The 26,874-nt window shown below is 41.6% G+C and overlaps 1 pseudogene; it reads left to right on the top strand.

Annotated features, from left to right (window-relative positions):
• Window positions 1-22,605: 22,605 nt before the first annotated feature.
• Window positions 22,606-26,332, top strand: LOC147914374 (uncharacterized; annotated as a pseudogene).
• Window positions 26,333-26,874: the final 542 nt, after the last annotated feature.

The raw sequence follows: 26,874 nt of genomic DNA, 5'->3' as shown, positions 1-26,874 counted from the left end.
TTGATACACCACTGTCATTTAAAAACATGGATGAATCTCAAAGTAAAATGTTGAATGAAAGAAGCCAGACACATAGCTTACGTACTGAATGATTATAAAATGTTCAGAAACAGGCAAAACTGATCTGTCTTATCAGAAGTGAGGATAAAGGTTACCTTTAGACAATTAGAAGGGTCATGGCAGGTGCTTCTGGGATAATGCTTATGTTTTTGATCTTGGTGGTTGTTACATGCATATTTACTTTGTGATAATCCATAAAGCTGTGTACACTTGTGATTTATGTACTTCTCCATGTTATATATCAATTAAAATGTATTAAAAAGATGATTGATTTTCTTCTGACAGTCCACTTAGTGCCTGAAAAAAACTCCCATCTGTGAGCTACCATCAGTAGAAGCATGGTTGCTGCACTGATGCCTTCTCCACTTGCCTTCTTCAGCAAGATTCTCACTTCCAAAATCTTCCCATCAGGGTTCACGCACTAGTCCCAGGCTCCCCCAAAACGCAGGGAGCAGAATTGTGGTTCTTCAAGTTGTTCTCTTGAAGCCCTCCCCACACCTTGTTCAGTCTGGAGTAGGACAAGCTCCTCTTTCTAGAGGATGAGAAATACACAAAGATCTGATGACAAAGACGTTCCCACTATGAATCTCACTCCAAAGTCGCTGTTTCCTTACATTTTATTGCCTTTGCACATAAGGCAAATGCTTTTTATTTATTTATTTTTCAATATTATGAGGTAAATTTTTCTCAATAAGTAAATCGTTCTTTTGCAGCTTGACACAAATGTCCCTCTCTCTTTTGTGGCAGAATATTCCAAAACATTGTGGTGGTGTCTTCTGTTGACTGTTTCTTGAAAAATGAGATCTTTCCAACTCTGAAATCTGCCAGCAGAAAAGAGGCCTGCCCTGCCTCCTCCACATTTGGAGGGCCTTGGACTCCTCTCTGATCATCAGTAGGGTGCTGGTTTCAGTCCTAGCCAGAAGTATTTCTCAGGTGGTCATTGAGTTCAGACCTTCCAGATTAAGGCTGGCTCTTCTTCCAGACCTGCTGCCTCATCATTTAACCTTACAGAGAATTTATTCCTGGGTAATCTAAACCAGTTTGTAATTTTTTGTTTTGTTTTGATCAGAAGTGGTATATGAAAAACTCCAATGCCTAGAGAGCTACACTTGCTCCCAGAGCTCTCCTGAGCTCACAGCCAGTGTCAGATGTCATCATTGGCCATGTTGCATTTCTAGGATTTGTAGACTCAGAATGGATAGAAAGTAATAATTGGGTTTACGGGTGTGGCAGTGGCCCTAACTGCCTCAGAGGAGGTCTTATAGTTTTGGGGTGACCTCTTGGTTTGTCCCTGACTCTCCAAGGTAGATAGGAGAGTGGGACTAGAGGAAGCTGGTCTGATATTCACCTCCTTCCTGCTCATACCCCTGTACACATAGCAGGGGTTGGCAGCTGGCCTCTGTGCTGACTGATCTGTGACCATGTGCTACCAGTAGTTAAATATTTTTACTCTTACCCCCTACCCCCCATCCCCAGTGGAGGCTTTGTTCTACTTTCTTGCTTTTGGCTACAAATTTTACTTTCAGAGGTGGTAAATTGAACCAGCCAGTGATGGTTTCTCAATCACATGATATTTACTGAAAATTAGGATCTGCCTACCTGATGATGGATATTTTTATTTTAAAGTCCTGTTGGGATTTTCTTTTTGTAAAGTGTCTCCATTTAAAAAAAAAAAAAATTTATGGTAAATCCCATTAAGCCAAGGGGATGATTCAGCCAAGGGTTCTACAGCTGACCTCTCAACCATACGGAACTTAGAAGCAGTTTTTGGAACCAAGCCCTGAATGTTGTATCCATTTTTTTGTTCGACTTTTCTAGAAGTTAGTGTGCTAATAACACTGACTGCTTATCCATATTGTAAGTACTGTAGTGATTTATTGGATTGTTGTACTTTTGAGTTAAGAAACAATGGCCCTAGGAGGACCAAGTCCTGGAACATACAGTCTTGCTGGGTTTGTGATCTCCTAGAGCAGTGGGTTGTAAGTGGGGGCACATCAGGATCACCTATGAAGCTTGTTAGAGGCCCTGACACCTCACTCTTAGAACTTCTAGTCTGCGCCTCCTGGCAGCTGGATACTCGAGAAAATGGGATTGATGTTTCACAAGCCACCCACTAAGACTCGTCTGCTTAATCCATTTATGTACTTGGATTTCCATTATCCTTGGAGTAGAATCCAGATTCCTTACTAAGACACTTGGGCCTGTGTGATCTGTGGCTTTGCCATCCTCCAGCCTCATGTGATAGGGTCCCTCTCTTTACTTGTGATTTTTCAGCCACACCAGCCTTTGCTGTGCCTCAAACACACTAAGTTCATTCCCACTTTGGGAACTTTGTATTAACTGCTCCTGTGTTGGAATGCTGTTCCCCAGCTCTTGGCCTACTCAGCCCCTCTTAATCTTCAGGTTTCAGCTCAAATATCCCTTCCTCTCTGAGGACCTGACCACCTTATCTAAAGTGTCCTTCCCCAGAAACTCTACATTTTGTCATCCTGATTTTTGTCTTTTTATAACGTACTTCAAAATCTGTAATTTTCTTATTTACTGACCTTCTCATTGACCATCGTTTCCTACTAGACTCTAGGCTCCATGAGGGCAGGGAGTCAGTTTGTCAGGTTCCCTACTATACTCCAAGTCCTTGGCATAGTGTCTGGCATATGGTGGGCACTCAATAAATATGAAATGAGATGAATGGATGAACTCTTAGAGATGTACCATTATTTGAAACTAAATGGCAGGAATTATGAGGAAGATCTGGCATATAATTCATGTTTTAACATAAAACATCTTTAAACAAATTACTTTGGTAATACCAGTGTACATGGCAGGAAACAATCTACCTCAAGTCACTAGGGGAAATGCATACCTAAACCACTGAGTCTTGTTAAACACGTGGAAAAGAATTACTCATTGTGAGCTTCCACCTATTAATGTTTCATCTCACCAGGGCTCTGTTTTATATGATGTAATGTCGCTTTATTTTTCATTATCTTTGAAATAGATTTAAATGAATTGCTAATGCTTTCCTGCCTGAAAAAGAAAAAAATAGAATTCAACTTATTCACTTATTTATAGTTAGAAGTAGAAGGTTCTGGAGCTCACAGTCACTGTTGACAAAAGCATTAGTAAAACATATTCAAGAATCTTAAAATTAAAGAGTTTTTGTGTTGAATGTATTCTTAGAGAGCATTTGGTTTAACCCCATTTTATTGGAAGACTAAATAGTAAAGTGAAAAGAGACACTGGTGCATAGACTGCCACTTATAAACCTCTGTGACCTTTGGCAGATCATTTAATCTAATGGATCACTTTATATCATTTAATCTAATGATCGCTTTCCTCAACTGTAACGAGGGATCAAATTTATAGACTGTTAGGGGTTGAATGAGATGACTTATAAATTGTCTAGCACATCAGAGGGCCCCAATAAATGGCAGCTATCAACATTATTTACAGTTAAGAAAACTAAGAAATGAAAAAAAGTGAAATAAAATGTGACTGCTATATTAATATTAAATCTGGTATTATAGAATAGTCTTCCCCAACTGGTGGTTCTCAACTGTGGCTGCCCATAGAATCACCTGGGAGATTTAGAAAATCCTGATGCTGAGGCCCCACCTTAGATCGATTAGTTCAGAATCTCTGGAGTTGGGACACAGCAATCAGTATTTTTTGTGTGTGTGTGTGAGGAAGATCAGCCCTGAGCTAACATCTGCCAAGCTGCCTCGTTTTTTGCTGAGGAAGACTGGCCCTGGGCTAACAGCCGTGCCCATCTTCCTGCACTTTATATGGGACGCCGCCACAGCATGGCTTGACAAGCGGTGTGTCAGTGCATGCCTGGGATCCGAACCAGCGAACCCCAGACCGCAGCAGCGCAGCGTGTGCACTTAACCACTCCGCCACGGGGCAGCCCCAGGAATCAGTATTTTTTTAAGCTCCACAGCTTAAAATTCCAATGTGTGGCCATGTTTGTTATATTTATTGAAAGTACAGATTTCCAGACTTGGTACCAAACCCACTGTTAGTTTGCTAGGGTGAGAAAGTACCACAACTGGATGGCTTATACAACAGAAATTTATTGTCTTCTCTGGAGGCTGAGAAGTCCAAAATCAAGGTATCAGCAGGGTTGGTTCTTTCTGAGGGCTGTGAGGGCGGATCTGTTCCAGGCCTCTCTCCATGGTTTGTTGATGGTCCTCCTCTCTCTGTCACTTCACATTCTCTTCTCTCTATGTTTATCTGTCTCTGTGTCCTAAATTTCCCTTTTTATAAGGACACCAGTCATATTGAATTAGGGCCCACTCGAATGACTTCATTTTAACTTATTACCTCTCCAAAGACTTTATCGCCAAATAAGCTCACATTCTGAAGTATGGGGCAGGGGGTTAGGACTTCAACATATGAATATTAGGGAACACAATTCAACCCGTAACACCCACCAAATCAGAATCTCCAGGGAAAAGGCCTAAGAAACCTAATATTTAGCAAAAAAAAACACAGAAAAGTCCTGGAAACACAGATGTAGGGCAGAAGAAAAAACCTGAAATGCTAGCAGGGGGGCCCGGCAGATGACTGAAGCTGCTTGGTGGGAACTGCGGCCCCGGAAGAGCATAAACGCAGGGACAGCAGATGTGGTTCTTCAGGAGTGAGGGGCCCGGGGTGCCTGGTCCTTAGTGTTGTTTCTTTTTTTACAAGAAGCTGAAAATTTGGATATTTATTTAAAAGTTTTCAATAAGTAAAGTGCTCTGCAGGCCAAACAAAATACATCTGTAAGCCTGATTTGGCCTAGTGGGGGGAGCAGTGAGGGGGAGCAGTGGGGGGTGAGGATTGGTTGAGGGTAAGATGAGAGGGAAGGGAAGGGTCAGTCTGGCCCAGTTATTCCGTGATGATGGCCACAAGCGGATCCCTTAATTAATCTATTAAATCAGCCAGTCAGCAATTGCTTTTGGCGAGTTTTCTAGGTGTTATTAACTGAGCTGTGCCTTAAGTCAGGACTATAAGCTTCAAGTTTCTTCAGGCAGGACTGCTCTTTCCATCGGCCTGCTGTGTGTTTTGGGCTATGGTTCCCCTAATCCTATTACTCTGTCTATCTAAGAATCCCCAATGGTTCTAGTCTGAATATTTGTATCTCCTGTTTTGTTGTTTCTGGAGCTGTTGGAAATTCATTCTTTAAAAATTTTGTTTTCTACCAGTGCAATTGGATTTTGAACAGGATGGTGAGTAGACACATGTTCTCATTCTACCGTCTTTGAAAAAATATTTTTATGAAATGTAAAGACTACAATGAACAGCAACGTACACCAGAGAAATTTAATACATAAAATATTTCTAATACACTTGATGTTCCTGTGTACCTCTGCCCCCAGAGGGAGCCACTGTTCTGAATTCATCATTCTCATGCACTTTATAATTTTTTCCTATGTCTATGTATCCCTAAATCCCTACACATGTGTGTGCATATAGTATATATATATACTATATATATCTCTAAAACATATATTATTGTTTTGCCTGGTTTTACGCCATATAGAAATGGTATAATATTGCACACATCTTTCTGCAACTTACTATTTTTACTCTGATTCATTCCTTTTCACTGCTCTTAGAGTATTGTTTTATGAGAATACCATGATTTAGTATTTAAACCTTTTACCAACCTAGTGACCTTTTTTAACCTAATAACATTTTTTGCCTTAAATTCTATTTTGCAGATATTACTATAGCTACAGCAGGTTTAATTTTGGTTTGTTTGCCCTTATATACATATATCTATTGTTCAATTCTTTTACTATCAGTTTTTCTATGTCCTTATGTTTTAGGTTTTTCTCTTCTCTATAGGATATAACTGAAGTTTTAAAATTTTCCAGTCTGGCAATCTCAGTCTTTTAACTGGTAAATTATGTTTATTTATATTTTTTTGTGACTTCTGATGTATTCAAATTTATTTCTAACTTATCTTTTGCTTTCTCATCATGCTTCTTCTATATTCTTTCTTTTTTACATTACTGCTTTCTTCTGAATTTATTTATTTTTAATTCAACTTTTACTTTCTTCTGTTTTGGAATTTATATACTCATTTCTTTTTATTGAGTGAATAACCTTAATTGTTTTTTCAAACAGTCAGATATACAGAAAAAATATTATAATATCTGACTACTCAAAATATGGTTCATGAACATCACTTGAGAGCTTGATGGAAATGCAGACTCTCAGGGCCCACCCCAGACCTGCTGAATCAGAATCTGTATTTTAACAAGATCTCCAGTTGACTCATGCGCACATTAAAGCATGAGGAGCACTGGCTTAATGAATACATAGCTCCTATATTTAACAGATGTTAACATTTTGCCATAATTGCTTCATATATTTATTTTTTTCCTTAAATACTTAAAAGTAAATTGCAGAAAGTGTGATGTTTATATTGTAAATAGTTTATATGGAGCTCTTATAAATAAGGACATTTCTATTTATTCATAAAACCATTATCACACTTAACAACATTAATTATAATTCCCTAATAGTGCTTAGTACCCAATTAGTATTCAAATGTCTCCAACTGTTTCCAAAACAGCTTTTACAGTTGCTGAGTGTATATTAGGATCCAATCTTGGTCTACATTATAGCTTTTGGTCATTGTGTTTTATGTCTCTTATGCTGCTTTGAATCTAGGTTACTCCCCGCCCCTCTCCCACATGCACCCTTTCTTTTTATGACGTTGTCTAGTTCAAGAAACCAGATTAGTTGTCTTGTAGAATGTCCCCAATTCTGGATTTGTCTGATTGCTTTCTTTTGGTGGTGTTTAATTGCTCTTCTAGCCCCTGTATTTCCTGTAAACTAGAAATGAGAGTAAAAGGCTTGATTAGATTCATTTTTGGCAAGGATATATCATAGACAATGTTGTTTACTTCCCATTGCATCACATCAAGATGCATATAATGTCTTGTTCTATATAACAGTGATATAAATATTCATCACTGGGTTCAGATGGAGTCAGCTTGATGCCTTCATTACAATGTTTGGTTTTTCCTCTTGTGACTCACAAGTAACCTGTGGGGTGTTACCCTGCTACTTTGCAAATATTCCGTTCTCCATCTATTTTTCACCTAGTGGTTTTAGTATTCATTGGTAATCCTTGCTGGACTCATTTTTTTTTGTTAGGGGCTACAAAATTGTGACTTCCTAATTCTTTATTCCTTTTACATTTATTAGCTGGAATTCTTCGATAAGGAAGAGCTTTCTTTTTGGCTAGGGCTGTTGAGTTACTCTTAATTGCAGTTCTTAATTTAAAGATAGTATGAAGATTTAATTATTTCCTTTTAACTCTTAAAGTCTTAATATGTGTACTTAACAAAATCTAAGTTAATCAATATCTCTACTCTCTTTCTCCCAAATTCAAAGCCCTTGGAATTTGTCTTACATGCTATTTTTGTCACGGTTTTAATTCTATCTTCTTTTGTTTTCCCCCTAAATTAGACTTCATTATTACTGATTTATACAGTCAGTCTCTATTTGTTTATATTTACCAGCATGTTAGCCAATTTCTTTATCCCCTCCGCCTATTTTCTCCTACCTCCTGTGATCATTTTCCATCTGCAGGAATGTCTCTTAGTGTTTCTCTAGTGAGAGTCTTTTTGGTGGTAAATAATCTTAGTCTTTGTTTTTTCAGGAAATAAAAGAGTTTTACTGAGTATATGGTTCTAGATTGATTGTTGTTGTCCTTGGTTCTTATGGTCCATTCCGAAGGCTGGTCTCCAGTCTGCCACTTAATTCTGTGACTTCCTTTTGTTAGGATCCCTGTTTTCTGGATCCCGTGCTGCCTCCTTTGTTGTTGATGCTGTTATAACTCCTTTATTTTGCTGAAGACACTCTACAGTGGCTTCTTAAGAAAGGGCACGTAAGGTAGATTTTTGGAGCCCTTGCATGTCTATAAGTGTCTTTATTTTATCTTCACACTTAATTTGTAATTTGATACAGAATTTGGCAGGCATGCCAATTTGAATTACCTCAAATTTGAAGTAATCGTCCTAACAAACAGCTTTCAGTTGACTTAAAACCAATGAAAAGCCAGTTATTTCACCAGCAGAATGAGTTTTATTGGGGGACCAGCAAAGAATTACAATTTGGGACGTGCGGTTTCTGGTGAACCAGACGCAGGTCCCAATCCAGAAACAAAGGAGAGAAACCTTTTATGCAGTTGGGAGGGGCTGTTGTAAACTAAGAGTCCATTGGAGGAGAGCGGGAGTTTGAAGTGTAGTGGCTTTTCCTTGGCTGAGTTATGGCAGTCTCTCATTGGCTGAGCTGTTGCTAGGCAAAGAGGAATTTCTTCCTTCCTTCTGCAGGCTGTAAGTAGTATCACTTCCTGTGGCAGATGCAAGGTAGTCTCTTCCTGTTGAGGTCTGTAGTGGGTGTTGAGTGACATGTGCAGGAGAGTTCTCTCTTCTGGCTGCCTGACTCCACTTTAAATGAGGTTTCCAGTTATTAATTTTCACACAGTGTTGTGTTAAGAATGAAATGTCTTTTTGATTCCCCATCCCTTGTTCGTGACTTGTATTTCCCCTCTGAAAATGGTTAGAATCTTTAACTTACTTTGTTCTTCCAAACTTTTATTATATGTTGAGGTGTGAGTCTTTTTCATTTATTTAAATCAGGTAGTTGGTGAGTTCCTTCAAGCTGCAGACGTGTTCTATTCTGGATTTTTGTTTTTTTTTTTATATTAGTTCTTTGATAATTTCATTCTTTCCATTTTATCTGTTTACTTTTTCTAGAACTGCTATTCATTACTTGATAGATATCTTTGATTTGTCCTCTAAGTCTGTTGTCTTTTCTCTCTTGTTTCCATTTCTTTGCCTTTTATAGTTCTACATTCTAGGATATTTACTTAATTTTTATCATCCAACCTCTCTTTTGAATTTTTAATTCTGTTGCTCATACTCTGAGTTTTCAAGAACTTTTAAAAATTCTTGATTCCTTTTTCATAGCACCCTGTTTAGTTGTTATGGATGAAATATCTTCTCTTGTCTCACTGGAAATAATGACAGTTTTAAAAAAATGTTTTATTCTACTTCCTATATTATACCTGTTCCCACTGGCTTCCTTTTTTGTGTGTTGGGTATGGGTCTCTATTTTTACTACTTGAAACTTTCAATAAATGTCTGGCTTTCCTTGATTCCTAACAAATAACACATTCTATGAAGGGAGATTGAGAGTAAGTTAAGGATAAAGAGGACTTGATTTCACTGCTATTGTTTTTGAACTAAACATCTAATTCTTGATTGTCATCTTTTTTTCAGCTTCATGTATTACTGTCTTTGGAGGAAAAAAATCCAAGCAAACTTGACCTTTTCATAATAAGACTGTGTTTTCTATGGGTGAATGTAAATTTAGGCATAACTTTGTGGGGGATTTTTAATAGTATTGATTACAAGGGGATGTATTTCTTTATCTTAAGTTTTTTGAGGGCCAACATTTTGCCCATGTGTACTTATAAGAGCACTTGACTATGAGTTAGGAGGACTGGATTCTAGTTCCTGGCTCTTGCTGTGTGATCATTGGTGTATCACTTACCCTCTCTGAACCTCAGTTTCCTCATGCGTAAAATGAAATCCATTTTCCTCAGTGTGCCATTATGGGGATCAAATGTGATAAAAAAAATGTCTTTACCCACAAATCATTAGTCTAAAAGTTCTTATATCCTCTGTTCTGTAAAGATCTGCAAGCATGACACTTGTTCTTCAAGGTGTTATTCTTTCAGAAAAGATTAATTTTTGGATGAGGGTTGGCAAACAGCTGTCACATTTTAATTCTTTGGGATTTGTTTTCTTTTCTCTAACCTGGTCTAGTTTCAATTGTTTGAATCTGGATGAGAATCTCGAGGCCATATTTTATTTTATTCAGCCTCTGAATGGTCTTTTAAACAAAGACATGGCTGTGTGACGTTGATGTCACAAACGATATCAGAAAAATGGCGTTAGTCCATTAATCAGCTTGGGTGGATAAGACAGGTGGCCACTGCCAGTATATAGGAATAATCCATGAATGACTAAGGCTCAAAGTAATCCTCTTCAGAACTAGGTCAAGCCATTTATCTAGGGTTTGGGTGGTGACTCAGCCTGTGGAAGCTTGGACTTCTAGGTTGAGGGACTTATGAGGTGTTTTTTGGGAGTGTGTGTGTAGCTTGGTGGGAAGAGCGATTCATCCTTCTAGAAGAGTCTTTCTGCATTTTTCTCTGTCTCTCTCCCTTGCATGCTTTCTCCATCTTCCTCTTATTCATTTTCTCTAGCTCTCACACTCTCTAGAACTCTCTTTTGCTCTTTCTTTCAGAGCTACCTTAACTCCTGTTTCCTCCTGGCATGTCATTTTAAGGTCTCATGCAAGGCTTTTGCCTGAGACATGACAGGGCAGGGGAGGGAAGAGGATTGGTGTACCCATGGCTACCACTGGTGGCGCTTGGTCTGCACCCTCTCTATTACTTTCTGTCTATTCCATTCTCCATCCTGTCTTTATTTGGCACCCAATGGTGTGCACAGAGAAGCTTTACTGGGGATCTAGTTGCTATCGTCATCTCTCGTCAGTCCTCATTTCCTCCTACTCCTGCTTTAATCTATGCTTTGAAGACCACTAGGGCTTTGGATATATTTCTGTGGAAGAAAACACGAGGGAGCTTTACTGGTCCTCTATCTGTAAGGGGCACCCAACCACAAAAAATAGTTAAGAAGGAAAACATAAGTGGGGAAGTTTAATTTTAGTTCCCAAGAGGATCATAGATGGCATTGAAGGGTAACTAGTCATTGATTAGCTTTAAGAAATTTTATGCATATTTTTCTTCAAAAACAATTCATAGTCATGACAAGCCAAGACTGGTAATTAAGTACAAGTTTCTAAGATAATGATCCAAGGAGGATATAGTTCAGAGGTAAAGAAAAAGAAATCTGTATTTATTGAGCATATATGCTATCTGGAAAGCTACAGCAATGTTAAAAATAATAAATGACTCAAAGTTCTTTGGATACATATAGCTGGACAAGAAGAAATGAGTAACATGGGTAAAGTAGATTGTGCTCCTCTGCATGAAGTGAAGTTGTATGCCACAACTTCAGACATTTATCATGCACACACCAGGGATAGAGCCTGGCTCTAGGAATTGCAGGGAGCTACAAAACAAATAACACACTGTTCAGGAAATAAAGACTTCCTGCTATTTTATATGTATCTCACTCATTCAGATTATGCAGTTCTTGTGTTGTATTCTGTGTTATGTTCTCATTGGTTTTGTTCCTGCTAAGGTTGTGCGGCAAAACTTACTCTCTCTGTAGGGCATGTGCATCTGCCCTGTAGAAAGGGGCTGGGAAGAGAGGCCAGATCTCAGTTAGGAAGCCAAAACTCAGCGGGCTCTCAGAACTTGAAGCCACAAAATATAAGCCACATTATCTGGTTGAATCTAGCTCTGTTCTTTTTTTTAGTTTGTTGTTTGATTGTTTTCCTTCTGAGCCTTTAGGAAAGTCTCCTTTCTAAGTTCTGGCTTTTTTTCATCTGTGCTTCTGAAGACACTAAGGAAGGTCTTAGATCCTGTGAGCAGGGGTTCTCAAGTGTGGTCTCTGGACCAGCAGCATCAGCATCTACCTGGGAACTGTCAATTCTTAGCTCCCACCCAGGCCTTTGGGATCAGGAACACTGGGGGTGGGGCCCAGTGATGTGTGTTAAGCCTTCCAGGGGATTCTCAGCCTGGCTCACTGTTGAGGACTACTGCTCAGTCCTGAGAACTGAAGGGGAACAGTGCCCTCTGGAGGCCATGTGGTCACAGCAACCATGGAAAAGGAGCTAAATCCAGGAGGAAGAGAGGGAAAAGTCCATGTTTTCAAGCCCAGCTGTCCTTTCTCACATAGAGACTTGTACCATGGTCAACTTTGGAGGCTCTGGATTGATTTCACTAAGGAACATTGCTGTCTTCTTTGTAATAGTCCAGGCTCTCAAGATGGGTAAAATGGATGCATTCTAAAATGAGTATTTACTGTTCTATTTACTTTTTCCACTTCTGGTCTTTGTATCACTCCCTTATTCAAAAACCGTCAGTGCTTCTCAATTAAACAGTCCTCTCAGCCTGGTCTCCAATGCCTTTTTGGAGTGGGTCCCCTTGCTGTTCTCAGGCTCTCCCTCACTTCTTCCCCACTTGGAAAAATGTTGTCTCCCTTCTCTGTGCTCAGTAACTCCTGCTAGAGCAGCAGCTCTCACAAGGTGTCAGTTTACAACTGTGTCCTGTCTCTAGACCTGGATCCTTGAGGACAGGGACCACATTCTATTCCTTTTTATCCCCAGCACTTAGCACAGTGCCTGGGTAACAACAGTTAATTGGAAAATGGTTTCAAAATGAATAAATGGATGAATATAACTCCTGGTCTAGTTACATGGAACTAGTTGCTGTCCCTGGAACTTCCTAACTCTGTCTCCCTTCATGTAGTCCCTTTCAGTGTGAAATGCCCTCCCACGTCCATCTCTAGCCTCTTAAAATCCCACCTATCCTTCAAGATTTGCTCCTAATAGCCACTCAATGACCATGTGGCAGTGAACTATTGAGTATGGAATGTGCACTTGATCAAGCAGAGTCATCAGCTGGCGAGTTTACTAAGTCACACTGTTCTGAGGGCAAAGTGCATCCATGATAAACACAGCACAAATAACAATAACATTAATCTATAATATTAATGGGTTGTATTGATTGAGTTCTTATCATGCCAAGCCTGGTGCTAAGCCTTTTACATATATTATCTTATTTAATTCTTAAATTAGTCTATGAGGAAAGTGTTGTTATCTGTAAAATAATAAATGAGGAAAGAGAAGGCACAGAGGGGTTAAATAATTTGCCCAAGGTCATATAGCTAGAAATATCAAAGCCAAGATTAAAACCCAGGTCTGGTCGATTCCAGTCAATGCTTTAAACCTAAATAGATCACTGACAAAGTATGTAGATATTAGAGACCTTGGTGATGCAGAATTGTGAATCCAAACAGACCAGCAAAAACCTGAACTCATATGCCATTCAATGAATAAATGATATTTATTGGGCACCTACTATGGGACAGGCATTGTTCTAGGAGCAGGAGGATACAGAAGGTGAATAAGATGTGTAAGATCCCTGTTCTCAGGGAATTTACTTTCCAGTGGGAGGACCTCTCTGAGGAGATAACATTTGGGGCAAGCCTTGGATGACTAGAAAAAGTAGCCATTTGAAGATCTGTGAAGAGTCTGTCCCAGCTAAAAAGAAGGAAGTGCAAAGGCCCTGAGGCTAGGAAAACTGGTGGAGGAACAAGCAACCATGAGCTGTGAGTGGAATTGACCTGGATCGAGCTTTCTGGGCACAGGTACTGTAAGAGTAGGAACCAAACCCAGGTGTGATTGGCCCAGAACTTGAAAGCAAGCACCGAGAGTCAATTCCCCTATCTAGAAAGGAGGACTGAAGCAGATCCTGTTCTTGCTTTGAATCTTTTCATTGATGCTCCTCACATTTCTTCCAGCACCTGAAAAATGGATCAGATTTGTAGATTATTTGGGGACAAACACCAGCATCATCATTAAATAACATCATCAACACTAATTTCAAAAAAAATCAATAAAGTGTGTAACATAGTCTAGGAAGGGCCTTCCTCTCCAAAGTGGTGTACTGACTGGGTTCTGCATCCATGCGTCTCCCCGCTGTGTCGCCTTTTCAGAGTAATTTTATAAGAACCAAGCCACATTCTCACTAATGCTCCCTTCACAGTGGCAGGACCCAAGTCCCATGGTCTGTGGGGATACATCAAGAATCAGGAGGGAGGCCCAAGGGAGAGTGAATATTTTGGTAAGGACACACAATTTAAAAATAATGGTAAAGCAGACTAAAAGTCGATCTGCTTTTTACTATTGCTATGCCCTAATGCGCTAGCAGTAATATACAAGGTCAATGACAAAATATACCTTCCTGCTGGGGCGGCCCATTCCCACAGCAGCCTCCCCACATGTTGCTGTTCCAATTCCAAACCCAGTTTACTAGGCCTTTTTGTTCCTTCTTCTTTGGCCCATACTTGACATCTTCCATGTGGTCTCTCCCTCTCCGGTGATGGTTGCCTTTTTATGGGTGCTGTGAGGAGCTCCCTCGCTTGTTTGGGGGCTCACAGCCCTTCTCTTCACAAAAGGACTGCCCTGCACCCTGCTGCTCACCTGCCTTTGTCTAAAGTGACACTTCCTTCAGAGCATCCCTGAGAAAGAAGGCCTCTGGAGATTGAAGAGCTGTTCTGCTCTCTCGGCCACAGCAGGTCACTGTAACACATCCTCCAGGACACCTGCCTCCTTACACCTTTGTGGAGCATGTCCACATCCATTGATGCACAGATATTTAAGAAGCATCTCCCATAGGCCAGGTGCTATTGAGACACTGCGGGGAGACTGGTCAACCAAATACACATGGCCCCTACCCTCAGAGAAAATTGTGAAACAAATAAGTGAGCAAAATAATTCCAGATCATGATAAGTACAATGAGGAAAATGGAAGAGGCTGATGTGATAGAGAGCAGCTGGGAGAAGCACCACTTAGACTGGGCAGGCTGGGGCGGGGGGAGCAGGGGAGCCTCCTGGAGGGATATTTGACTAGAGAACTGAATGCCCAAAAAGACAGATAGACAGACGGACAGACCAAAGAGTTGTGAAAAGATCTGGAGGGAGAACATTACAGGCAGGGGAAAACACCAGGGCAAAGTCACTGAGCTGTGAGTACATGCGGTGTGTTTGATGAATAGAAAGAAGCCAATGTACTTGGAGCAGACGGAGGGGCAGGGAGATTTCGGGGTGAGGTCTGACAGGCAAAGGCCATGCTGAGGAGTTTAGATTTTGTTCTAAGGACAAAGGAGAGCCACTGAGCAGGTGAGTGACCCAATATTATTTACATATGTACACATATAGTACTTATCTCATTTAATCCTCTCAACAGATAGCGAGGTGATTAGTATTCAAAGATATTGGAAGGTACTGAAAAGTTAGGTGATGGATCTAAAGGTCGCCCAGCAAAGGCTGAGCAGAGCCTGAAACCTGGATCTTCAACATTGCAAGTCCAGTGTTGCCTCTGGGGGGCAGCCGTGTACGAAGTCAGATTAATGGCAAGGACACGAGTGTGGATGTGGCATTTTATTTGCGCGCATTGTAAGTACATGATAAAGGAATTGGGGAATGGGGGTTACCCGACAAGCAATCACAAGGCAAAGGGGAAGCATTCTTCCCTTTGAGAAGTCCGAGACCATGAATGTAGGTTTTTTCTCTTCTTCATTAGGATTTGTTCTGATCAGATTTAACATGCGAGGTTTAAGCACTGTATGTGGAGTATTGGTTTTACAAAGGGAACAACTTCAGTTAAATATCTCCATTTATGTCCCACTAGTTCTCCAACCTGCCATGCCCCCGTATATCCACAAATTACGGGTTTTGTTACCATAAGCAACCTAGACATATAGATGTGTCCTTCTAAGAGCATTCCACAGATAAGAACTCTCTATTATTTTTCTGCTAGGAAAAACTGTTAGTGTGTTTATCAGAAGGTCTGGTTACCAGCACATCTGGAAGAGGATTTGACTGGGTCATCTCTTTCTTCCCTGAGGCATCCCCAGTAAAGAGAAAGACTGACTACAGGCCTGTTGCTAACTCTTCCTTCCCAGTCAGTAACCTCAGGCACTGAGAGTTTCCCAATCCAGATTGAAGGGCTGTAACCTTGGACTTTCCCGCAATGGTTTTGCCGGGATGAGCACATCTCTTCTCTTCCATTCAGTTCTACAGCAATTACTGCTTCTAGCACTCATTGTAGTGCTACACACTGCCTTGTGTTTTGATTTACTTCATTCATTCACTCATTCATTCATTCATTCAACACATGTTTAATGAAGAGCACCTTGTATGTATAAGATGAATAATACAAACACCTTGACCTTCAAGTGCTTATTCTTCTTATATATCTCTTCCCAAGAAAATTATAAGCTCCTGGAAGAAAAACACCTCTTATTTTCCACACGTTACTACAACACTCAGCACAGAGCCACACATATTAGCAGCCCTCAAAAAACACTAACCATACAGGTCAATGAAGAAAGGTGCCTGCCAGACAGGAGAGGGGATGGGGCTACCTGGCTCAGCCCGTCATCTTCATCCCAATAAGTGTCTGAAAAGATCTGGATCACACATAAAGAATCTCCATCTTCCTCAAGTCAAGTCATTAAATACTCTTATACACACAAAAAGGGTATAATCTTGTGATCTGAATAGATTTCAGACCACGGAATTAAGAAGACAATTGTTTTATGGTGTGTGAAGTTACCCACTGGGAAGTGAGGCTTATGGTTACCATAAATCTCCTATGGAGAATAAATGGGGTATAAATGAGGTATAAGTGGAGATATTTAACTGAACTAGTTCCTTTTATAGAATCAATGTTCCATATGCATTGCATAAACTTTGTATGTTAAATCTCTTTGCCTTGGAAAGGCAGATATATAATCCTTTGCACCATGTCCCAGTGCACATAATTATTTTGGTGTTTAACCTCAGAGCAGGCTTTTTTTTTTTTTTTTGGTCAGGAAGGTTAGACCTGAGCTAACATCTGTTGCCAATCCTACTCTTTTTGCTGAGGAAGATTGGCCCTGAGCTAACGTCTGTGCCCACCTTCCTCTATTTTATATGCGGGATGCCTGCCACAGCACAGCTTGATAAGTGGTGAGTACGTCCATGCCTGGGATCTGAACCCATGAACCCCGGGCCACCCAAGCGGAGCACGTGAACTCAACTACTACGCCACCGGGCCGGCCCCTCAGAGCAGGTTCTTGAAGACCCCAGTTATTGTTTGTCCTTATGCAAGAGATCCCCTTCAAGGCTATGAGGCTCAGAGATTTCATAGTCACCTCATGCACAAGAGTCGTCAAAGTAAGCAGTGGCATTGTACTCTTCTCTTCTTTTAATCTGATCCTCTAAACTCTTCATTGTCTTTCTTTTAGCATTACCTTTGGTAATTTTTAAAACCTATTTGGTATTGATAAACTTTCTTCCCTATGGTTCCTATTGATGCTTTTCATCTTAATAACAACATTAGTACAGAACGTTTATGTTGCTTTACAGTTTACAAAGTGTTTCCACTCACAGTGTATCTCTACATTATGATTTGATTCTGCGAGAATCCTATGAGACTGATATTATTCTCTCCATTTTACAGATGAGGAAACTGAGGCTCAGAGAGGTTAAGTGACTTGCCCAAAGCTACCATGTGTAGCTGCTAATACATGGTGGAGGCAAGACTAAAAATCAGATCTTCTGACTTCAATCCTGTGTATTCCCTCTGGGGAAAAGTGTGATTTGCACTTTTCCCTGCCCCTTCTCTTTGAGTCTTGTGTGATCTTCATCAACCATTCAGTTCATGTTGATGCTTTCTTTTGTTCTTTCATCACTCTGTCTCTCAGATACCTCTGAGTCTTCCTGACTGACTCAGAGCATCATTGTTCCTCACCTGACTGCACAAGGTGAGACAAGGCTTGACTTGCCACAAGCTGGGCCACCAAGGGACGAGTGTCCTCACTCAGATCACTGACAGGTGGAGGCAGGCTCAGCATTAACCAGCCCTGGTTTTAGTTTTCAACAACTTAGTGGAAGTAAAATAAATTTTAAAAACCTGATGGGGCCAATAGTTTTGCACCAGAGAAACCGAGGGTGAGACTTCGGGCTGTAGGATGGCTTCAGTGTGCGATGTCCAGAGACACCAAGATGGGTCAGGTGACCCCTAGAAGTTCATCTTTGACAATGACTCCTTTTTTCTCTTCTATCTTACTTGAAAATTTTTTGTTTACCTTCAAATAATGCACTGCTCTGTTATAGTGGAATTTAAGAGATACGTTCAAATCACATCACCCCACTAGCTGTTTGACCTTAAGCAAGTTGTCTAAATTCTCTAAGCCTCAGTTTTTACATTCTAGAACAGTGATAATAATATCTAACTCATAAGGTTTGTTATGAGGATTAATCATGGGATTTGTAATTATCACTAGTATACATTAATTATTTATAATGTGCCAGGCACTGTTCTAACAACTTTATCAGTAATAACTTGTTTAATTTTAGCTACTAACATTAGCCCCATATTACAGACCTGAGACACAGAGATGTTGTATGACTTGCCCAAGGTCACACAGCTCATAAGTGGTATGGCTGGGCTTCACCCCATGCAGTCTTGTTCCAAAGGGCAAGCTCCCACCTGCCATGCTCATTTTTAAGTTCAATAAGGTGAACCAATGTTTATGAAGTCCCTAGTTGACTATCAGGTGTATAGTAGAAACTTAATGAATAGTGATTATTGTTATATTTAGATGCCAAAAATCTTTACGAAAGAAGTTACATCTATTATCTTGTACTGTCAACATCACTCATGTCACCTCCTATTTGAAGATGTTTTTTTAAATTGAGAAATTAGAAGAACCACTCAGAGGTACATTTAAAATGTCTCCTATTCCCTGACTGCACTCCACACAACTTAAGGCCCGTGTGAAAGGGGAAGCACATGGGTGTACAGGAGGCAGAGGCACTGAACGATTATCAGGATGCTGCTACGTGAGGTGAGTACTAGATCCTCTCACGTGTGTTATCTAACTCGATCCTCATAGACAGCAGGGGAGGAATTGTCATGCCCAGCTGACAAATAAGATTAGATTTATGATATAATTAGTAATGAATCTAATGAGGGAAGAGTCTAAAGTGACCCATTCTCTAAATGAACCCTGTCTGCCTATGTTTTTTCCACCACACTCAACTTAGGAGCAGAGCTCAGTGTTCAGTCCTTGCTTCCCCCGTGGTTTCAGATATTACTCAGAAGACTCCTCCGGAGGGTGTGAGAGGGGCAACCAGAGCTGCGAGGCCTGCCGGGGCCCGTGGCCCGCAGACTGCCTGTCTTGCGATCCCTTTTTCCTTCTGCTCCGCTCCGAGGGAGAGTGTCATCGCCCCTGCCCCGAGCATTACTACGCAGAGCAAAGCTCACAGACTGTGAGATGCCATCCACGTGCGATCAGTGCAAAGGCGAGGGTGTGTCTATCATTTTGCATGTGTGATGGAAACATGAAAAGTCTCCTTCCTGCTGAGCCCCTGTCTCCTCTTCAGCACCTGGCAGGTTCCTCTCGCTACCAACCTCACAGCCAGTGCTCTCCAGCCTCCTCTGTTCTCGCTCAGCTTCTGCATCCGCCCTCTAACCTGGCTGCTCCTGCACCACGCGCCGCCTCTTCAGATCCTCCCACCCTCACCGCCCAGATACAGGCGTCATCCTCCAGGAAGTGTTTTCACCTACTCTGTCTTCCTTCTCTCCCTGTTGAACTTGGAATCTGTCTAGTGAACTTTATTTTCATTACTTCAACAACTTCTTAAGATGTCTGCCTCAAACTCTCCCAAGCCCCATTCTTATTTCTCAGATGCCTACTTGTCTGTCCCAGCGATCCTTAAAACCAACACACCCCAGAGTCAACACGATCTGGGTCTCCTCTGATAGTTCCTCTTTCTGTTCATGGACCCAACATCCAATCAATTGCCCAGGTTTGGTACCTTGAAGTTATCCTCGACTCTTCTCTTTCCCTTGCCTCCTGCCCAACCCACCTTCTTCCAACAAAGGAAAACTCCAGGTCTGTTGATTCTCCCTCTTAAACTTTTCTCTACTCAGATCTCTTTCTCTATCTTCACTGTCCTCATTTGCCATCTCAGCGTCTCTTTGCAGACTTTCTGAAGTAGCCATCACGTCACCCCAACTCTGATCTTGCCACTACCACCCCCGCCAACCCAGGTCATCCTGTACAATAACGCCACAGTGATCTTTCTAAGATTCAAATCTGCTCATTTTCCTCCACAGCTTGCCGTGGAAAGGCAGTCACGGTGACTCCTTCTCAACATTTAAGAAAGAAATAGCTAGGGCCAGCCCGTGGCTTAGCGGTTAAGTGCGCGCACTCCGCTGCTGGCAGCCCCGGGTCAGATCCCGGCATGCACCGACGCACTGCTTCTCCGGCCATGCTGAGGCCCGTCCCACATGCAGCAACTAGAAGGATGTGCAGCTATGACCTACAACTATCTGCTGGGGCTTTGGGGGGAAAAATAAGTAAATAAAAATTATAAAAGAAAGAAATACCTCTTACAATGTTTTAGTTGTTAAAACTTATTAGATTAATATTGATAGCTGGTAGGGTACATTCCTGTTATCCTTTCCAAATGATCTTGGTTATTCCTAGCCCTTCTCCTATTTAAATTTAATAGTCAGTCACATTTACTTAAAAAAATCCTTTCGATATTGATTGGCATTGCATTGAATTTACTTTGGAGGAAAAATCCATCTTTATGATCCTGAGTTATCATATTTATGAACATGGTATGTCTCTGCATGGTATATATTTACTTACTGTCCTTCAATAAACTTTCAATAAATGTTTTCCATTTTTAAAAGGTGATTCAATTCTTTCCCCAGTCAGTCCTTTTAGCTCAGGTCTCAACTATCCTTCCATGTACTCTAGAACCTAGAACCACCTAGAACCACTCAGCACAAATATGTCATGCTGTTTCATGCCTCCATGACTTTTATCCTTTCCTTTTCCTGGAGAAAAATGCTCTAGGGAATTCTCAACCGGAGCCCACCTATCTCTTTTTTTTTGGAACCAAAAATATTTATTCTACCATTTCAATATGTTTGCAGTGAAGGGCTTATGTCAGGACCTTAACTTACATGTGATTTTTTTGAGGTATATGTGTTACTTATGGATAATCAGATTCTTAGAAGAGCATCATGCCCTAAATTATTGCCCTGCCTCATTCTGCTAATCCAAATGCCTGGGGCAGGGGCAGGGGAGTGTATTTTAGAGTGTTTTTTCTATTTGTTTGTTTTTTGGTACTTAAGACTTTTAGATGAAACAAACAAAGGTCAACCTGTTAGAGCCTGCTTCTTTTTGTTTTGTTTTGTTTTGTTTTGTTTTTTTTGGGGGGGGGGGAGATCAGCCCTGTGCTAACATCTGCCAATCCTCCTCTTTTTTTTTTTTTTTTTTTTTGCTAAGGAAGACTGGCCCTGGGCTAACATCCATGCCCATCTTCCTCCACTTTATATGGGACGCCGCCACAGCATGGCTTGACAAGCAGTGCGTCGGTGCGCACCTGGGATCCGAACCGGCGAACCCCAGGCCACCGCAGCAGAGCACATGCACTTAACTGCTTGTGCCACCGGGCTGGCCCCTAGAGCCTGCTTCTAATCTTGCTTCCTTTCCTGTACATCTTGGAGCAGTAGGTTGACTACATAAAAATGTCAGGGAGTGGTGATGACAAGATGAGAAATCAGCTCCTTCCCCATTCTGGGAGAAGACCATCAGCCACTCTTGCTGTCTAGCCACTAAGCTGACCTTCCTGAGTACTATCTTGATAATATTTTTAAATAACTTCTTCTCAAGTGCTCCCCAAGTACCTATGAATATAGTCACCTCCAGACTGAAGGCGGCTTCCATTATCACCTCTGTCTTGATGCCCTCAAATCTGCTTCTCTTTTCCAAATGGTTTTCCTGAGCTCCAGTTCTGTACATCCAATTGCCTGTTAATATCTCTAATTGGATGCCCAACAGACACCTCAGACTTGACATGTAAGTGCATTATTCTCCAGTCCACCTCGCTCCATCCCTAGACCACTTTTTCCTGTGCTCCCTCTCTTGATGAATGGCTCTACCGCCTACCCAGTTGCCTGAGATTGTAACCTGGTCATTACCCCCTGCTCCTCCTCTCTCAACCCCCACATTCAATCTGTCCTCAAGTCCTGTCAAATCTACCCCTTACATCTCTCCTAATTCCCTCTCCCCTCTCTTGGCTTTCTAGTATCACTGCCTTGGTTCAGACTCTTATCTTCCTTTGCCTGAATTATTCACCAATTCTCTAACTGGTCTTGCCTCCAGTAGTAGCCACTCTACAACCAACCAGTTCTCTATATGCTTTCACAATGATCTTTCTACATCACAAATATCATAATGATGCTTCTCTCCTTGTAAATGGATCTCCACTGATTTTAGGAGAATCTTAACTTAGTAGCTTTGCATATGAGGCTCTCCATCATAGGACTCTCTCCATATTCAGCCTCATCTCTCATCACCTCCTGCACCAGCCTCTAATCCAGGCATAATTAGTTACTGTAAACCTGAGCCAACCTTGCTCTTTCTCCTTCTGGAATACTGTCTCCAGCCTGCTTTGCCTGGCTACCTCTTTCTGATCCGTTAGAGTCAGCATTTCCTCTGGAAAGCCTTCCCTCACCCCTCCATTCTGTGTTCCCTTAGGACTCTGCATTCATTCATCTATTTATTTATTCATCAAATGTTTATCCAGCAGTATGGCCAGACAATGTCAATACACTATGAACAAGACAGTCAAGGTCCCTGCATCCTGAAAGGCGAGTTGTAACTGGTTACTTGTTCTCTGCCTCTCTCTAGACTGAGGTCCTCAGAGGCACAAATTAACGTGTCTTACTCACCTTGGTATCTCCAAAGCACTGTCACAGGGCGAGTGGCAATGGAGTGGGTCACTTCAGGGGGACTCCGGCTGACAGTGGTGATGCTGCCTGGAGGCCATGCATCCTGGGGTCGTGGTGGGAGGGATGGCAGCGAGCTTGGGCCAGAGCAGCAGCAGCCTGGGACGCAGGCAGAGTGCCCCAAGGCCCAATTCCCCGGCTACAGCAGCAGCTACCACAGTCCACAACGTGTCTGAGACAGTGGAGCTCTGCCATCTGTATGGCCTTTACCTCAAGCCCTCACAAAGATGACCATCAGCCCAGCCCTCCTGCAGCTGAAGCAGCTGAGAAGTCCATCTTCAACTGGGAAGTGATGGAAAGGCTGAAGGGCATGATGCACCCTTTCTCCAGTTCACCAGTTCTCCGCCCTCCAGGTTTCCAAGAGCACCATGGACTTCATCCACTTTAATGGCGAGGTGTAGAATGAGAGTCTGATATACCACATTAACAAAATGAAGAATAAAAATCACATGATCATCTCTGATCTTAGATGCAGAGAAAGCATTTAACAAGATACAGCATCCATTTATGATAAAAACTCTGAATAAAATGGGTATAAAAGGAAAGTACCTCAACATAATAAAGGCCATATATGACAAACCCACAGCTAACATCATACTCAATGGTGAAAAACTGAAAGCTATTCCTCGAAGAACAGGAACCAGACAAGGATGCCCACTTTCGCCACTCTTATTTAACATAGTTGTGGAAATCCTAGCCAGAGTAATCAGGCAAGAAAAAGAAATAAAAGGGATCCAAACTGGAAAGGAAGATGTAAAACTGTCACTATTTGCAGATGACATGATTTTATATATAGAAAACCCTAAAGAATCCACAAGAAAACTATTAGAAATAATAAATGAATACAGTAAAGTTGCAAGGTAAAAAATCAACACATAAAAATCTGTTGTGTTTCTATATACCAACAACAAAATAGCAGAAAGAGAAATTAAGAATACAATCCCAACAAAATGTCTAAAATATCTAGGAATAAATTTAACCACAGAGGTGAAAGACCTGTACACTGAAAACTATAAAACATTTTTGAAAGAAATCGAAGAAGACACAAAGAAATAGAAAGATATTCTGTGCTCTTGGATTGAAGGAATAAACATAGTTAAAAAGTCCATACTTCCTAAAGCAATCTACAGATTCAGTACAATCCCTAGCGAAGTCCCAATGACATTTTTCACAGAAAAAGAACAAAGAATCCTAAAATTTATATGGAAAAATAAAAGACCTCAAATAGCCAAAACAATCCTGAGAAAAAAGAACAAAGCTGGAGGTATCACAATCCCTGATTTCCAAATATACTAAAAAGCTGTAGTAAGAAAAACAGCATGGTACTGGCACACAAACACACAGACAGACCAATGGAACAGAATGGAGATCCCAGAAATAAACCCACACAGCTATGGACAGCTAATTTTCAACAAAGGAGCCAAGAACATACAATGGAGAAGGGAAAGTCTCTTCAATAAATGGTATTGAGAAAACTGGACAGCCACATGTAAAAGAATAAAAGTAGACCATTATCTTAGACCATACACAAATTACACTTGAATGTAAGACCTAAAACCATAAAACTTCTAGAAGAAAGCATAGGCAGTACACTCTCTGACATTGGTCTTAGCAGTATCTTTTGAATACCAAGTCTCACCAGGCAAGGTAAACAAAAGAAAAATAAACAAATGGGATTACATCAAACTAAAAGCTTCCACACAGCAAAGGAAACCATGAACAAAATGAAAAGACAACCTAACAATTGGGAGAAGATCTTTACAAAGCATATATCTGATAAGGGATTAATATCCAAAATATATAAAGAACTCATACATCTCAACAACAAAAACCTAACAACCCAATTAAAAATGGTCAAGAGATCTGAACAGACATTTTTCTAAAGAAGGTACACAGATGGCCAACAGACACATGAAAAGCTGTTCAACATCACTAATTATTATGGAATTGCAAATCAAAACTACAATGAGATATCACCTCAGGCCTGTCAGAATGGCTATAATTAACAAAACAAGTGTTGGAGAGGATGTGGAGAAAAGGGAACCCTCATACCCTGCTGGTGGGAATGCAAACTGGTGCAGCCACTATGGAAAACAGTATGGAGATTCCTTAAAAAACTAAGAATAGAACTACCATATGATCCAGCTATTCCACATCTGGGTATTTATTTATCCAAAGAACATGAAAACACAAATTGGAAAAGATATTTCACCCCTATGTTCATTGCAGCATTATTCACAATAGCCAAGACGTGGAAACAACCTAAGTGCCCATCAATGGATGAATGGATAAGGAAGCTGTGGTATATATATATATATATATATATATATAGATATATACACAATGGAATACTACTCAGCCATAAAAAAGACGAAATCTTGTCATTTTCAACAACATAGATGGACCTTGAGAGTATTATGCTAAGCAAAATAAGTCAGATGGAGAGAGTCAAATATCATATGATTTCACTCATAAGTGGAAGATAAAAACAACAACAAACACAGAGATATATAGATTAGATTGGTGGCTGCCAGAGGGGAAGGGGGGAGGGAGGAGAGTGAAAGGGGTAAAAGGACACGTGGGTACAGTGATGGCTGGTAATTAGCCTTTGGGTGGTGAACATGACGTAGTCTACACAGAAATTGAACTAAAATGATGTACATCTGAAATTTAAAAAAGAGTGTGGTCAAATCTTTCTTGGCCTGCCTCTGCAGCCAGACCATCCAGCTCAGCCGCCTCTCCAACACCCTCAAGGTGCGTGCTGCCGAGTTCAGAAGCGGCTTCCCCACCTGCCACGACTGGGACTCCTTCTTCACGTCCCACAGGTTATGAACCACACGCTGCTGGGAGAGCGGCTGGACACGAGTCGCCTGAAGGGGCTGCCGTGCTCATGGTTCACCCTGAAGGAGCCGGCCCGAGAAGCCCAGCGAGCAGGTCCTGGTCAAGGTGTTTGCAAGTTTAGGGAGATACAGAACGTAGACATCCCCGTGCTGGACCCCTGCCCCGAGGAGACGACGAGCCAGGACTCCCACACCTGCAGTTCGGGGGACACTTGGTCTTCAAGGCGTTTGTCCAGCACCGCGGTACGTGGGCTTCATCCAGCCCTGAGCGCCTGGCACAGCATGAAGCCCGTGTGCGCGGGCGAGGGCAGCAAGGCCTCCAGCATCAAGGTTTCTGCTGAGTCGACCATACACCTGAGTGAGGCCTCAACGAAGAAATGGCAGCAAAGAGAAGAACAAACGCGCCGGGAGGAAGAGGCAGAGCAGAGGGAAGGAAACGGAAGGAGCGGGAGGAACTGGAGAGAGAAGGAAAAAGAGCCAAGCTCTGCGAGAGGGAACAGAAACGGAGGCACCGTGAATTCCGTCGGAATCAGAAAAAGCGCGAGAGGCTACAGGCAGAAGAGCAGGAAAAGCTACAGGAAAAAGCCACCCGGAAGAGCGGAGGCCGCCGCTGGCGCAGAGGCGCCGCGGGCCGTCAGGCTGGCTGCCGCGCGGAGCCCGGGGACGCGCGGGGCGGGGGCGCTGCTCCCACGCCGCCGGGCCGCCTCTTCCCGCGCTGGGCTGCCCTCTGCGCGCTCCTCCGAAAATCCCGGCCAGGGTCACGGCCCTCCCTCTCCCAGGCTGGTTGCAAGCAGAGCCAAAGAAATGCCTTAATACTGAGAAAAGTATCTATACTGGAAAAAAAAAACGTGGAGAGAGTGCACAGTAACAATTTTTTAATGTTTATAGAGTGACTCTCAGTAACATAAACATGAAATTACTGTTAGCTAGAAAGTCCTTAGACCAGAGGACACTCTAACCTAACCTGCCAGTGGTCATGTGCTATCCTTACTAGTCCCAGAATTTCTTTCTTTCTTTTTTTTTTGGTGAGGAAGATTGTCCCTGGGCTAACATCTGTGCCCGTCTTCCTCTATTTCGTATGTGAGACACCACCACAGCATGGCTTGATGAGCAGTGTGTAGGTCCGTGCCCCAGATCCAGGCCACAAACCCAGGGACCAGCCAAGCAGAGCGGGTGAACTTAACCACTATGCCACCAGCTGGCCCCCAGAATTTCTTTTGTGTGTCTCACAGCATGATGTATCAGCACTATCCAATAGAAATACAATGCAAGCCATACATGTAATTTTAAATATTTTAGTAGTCACATTTAAAAAAATAAAAATAAACAGGTCAAATTAATTTTAATAATATATTTATTTAACTAATATATCCAAAATATTATCATTTGAACATGTAATCAGTATAAAAA

This window comes from Ceratotherium simum, chromosome 20 (genome assembly GCF_057802395.1).
Source record: "Ceratotherium simum simum isolate JZ-2026a chromosome 20, ASM5780239v1, whole genome shotgun sequence".
NCBI classification, from domain to species: domain Eukaryota; kingdom Metazoa; phylum Chordata; class Mammalia; order Perissodactyla; family Rhinocerotidae; genus Ceratotherium; species Ceratotherium simum.
Note: the sequence above shows the minus strand (reverse complement) of the source record. Positions and strands in the feature narration are given on the sequence as shown.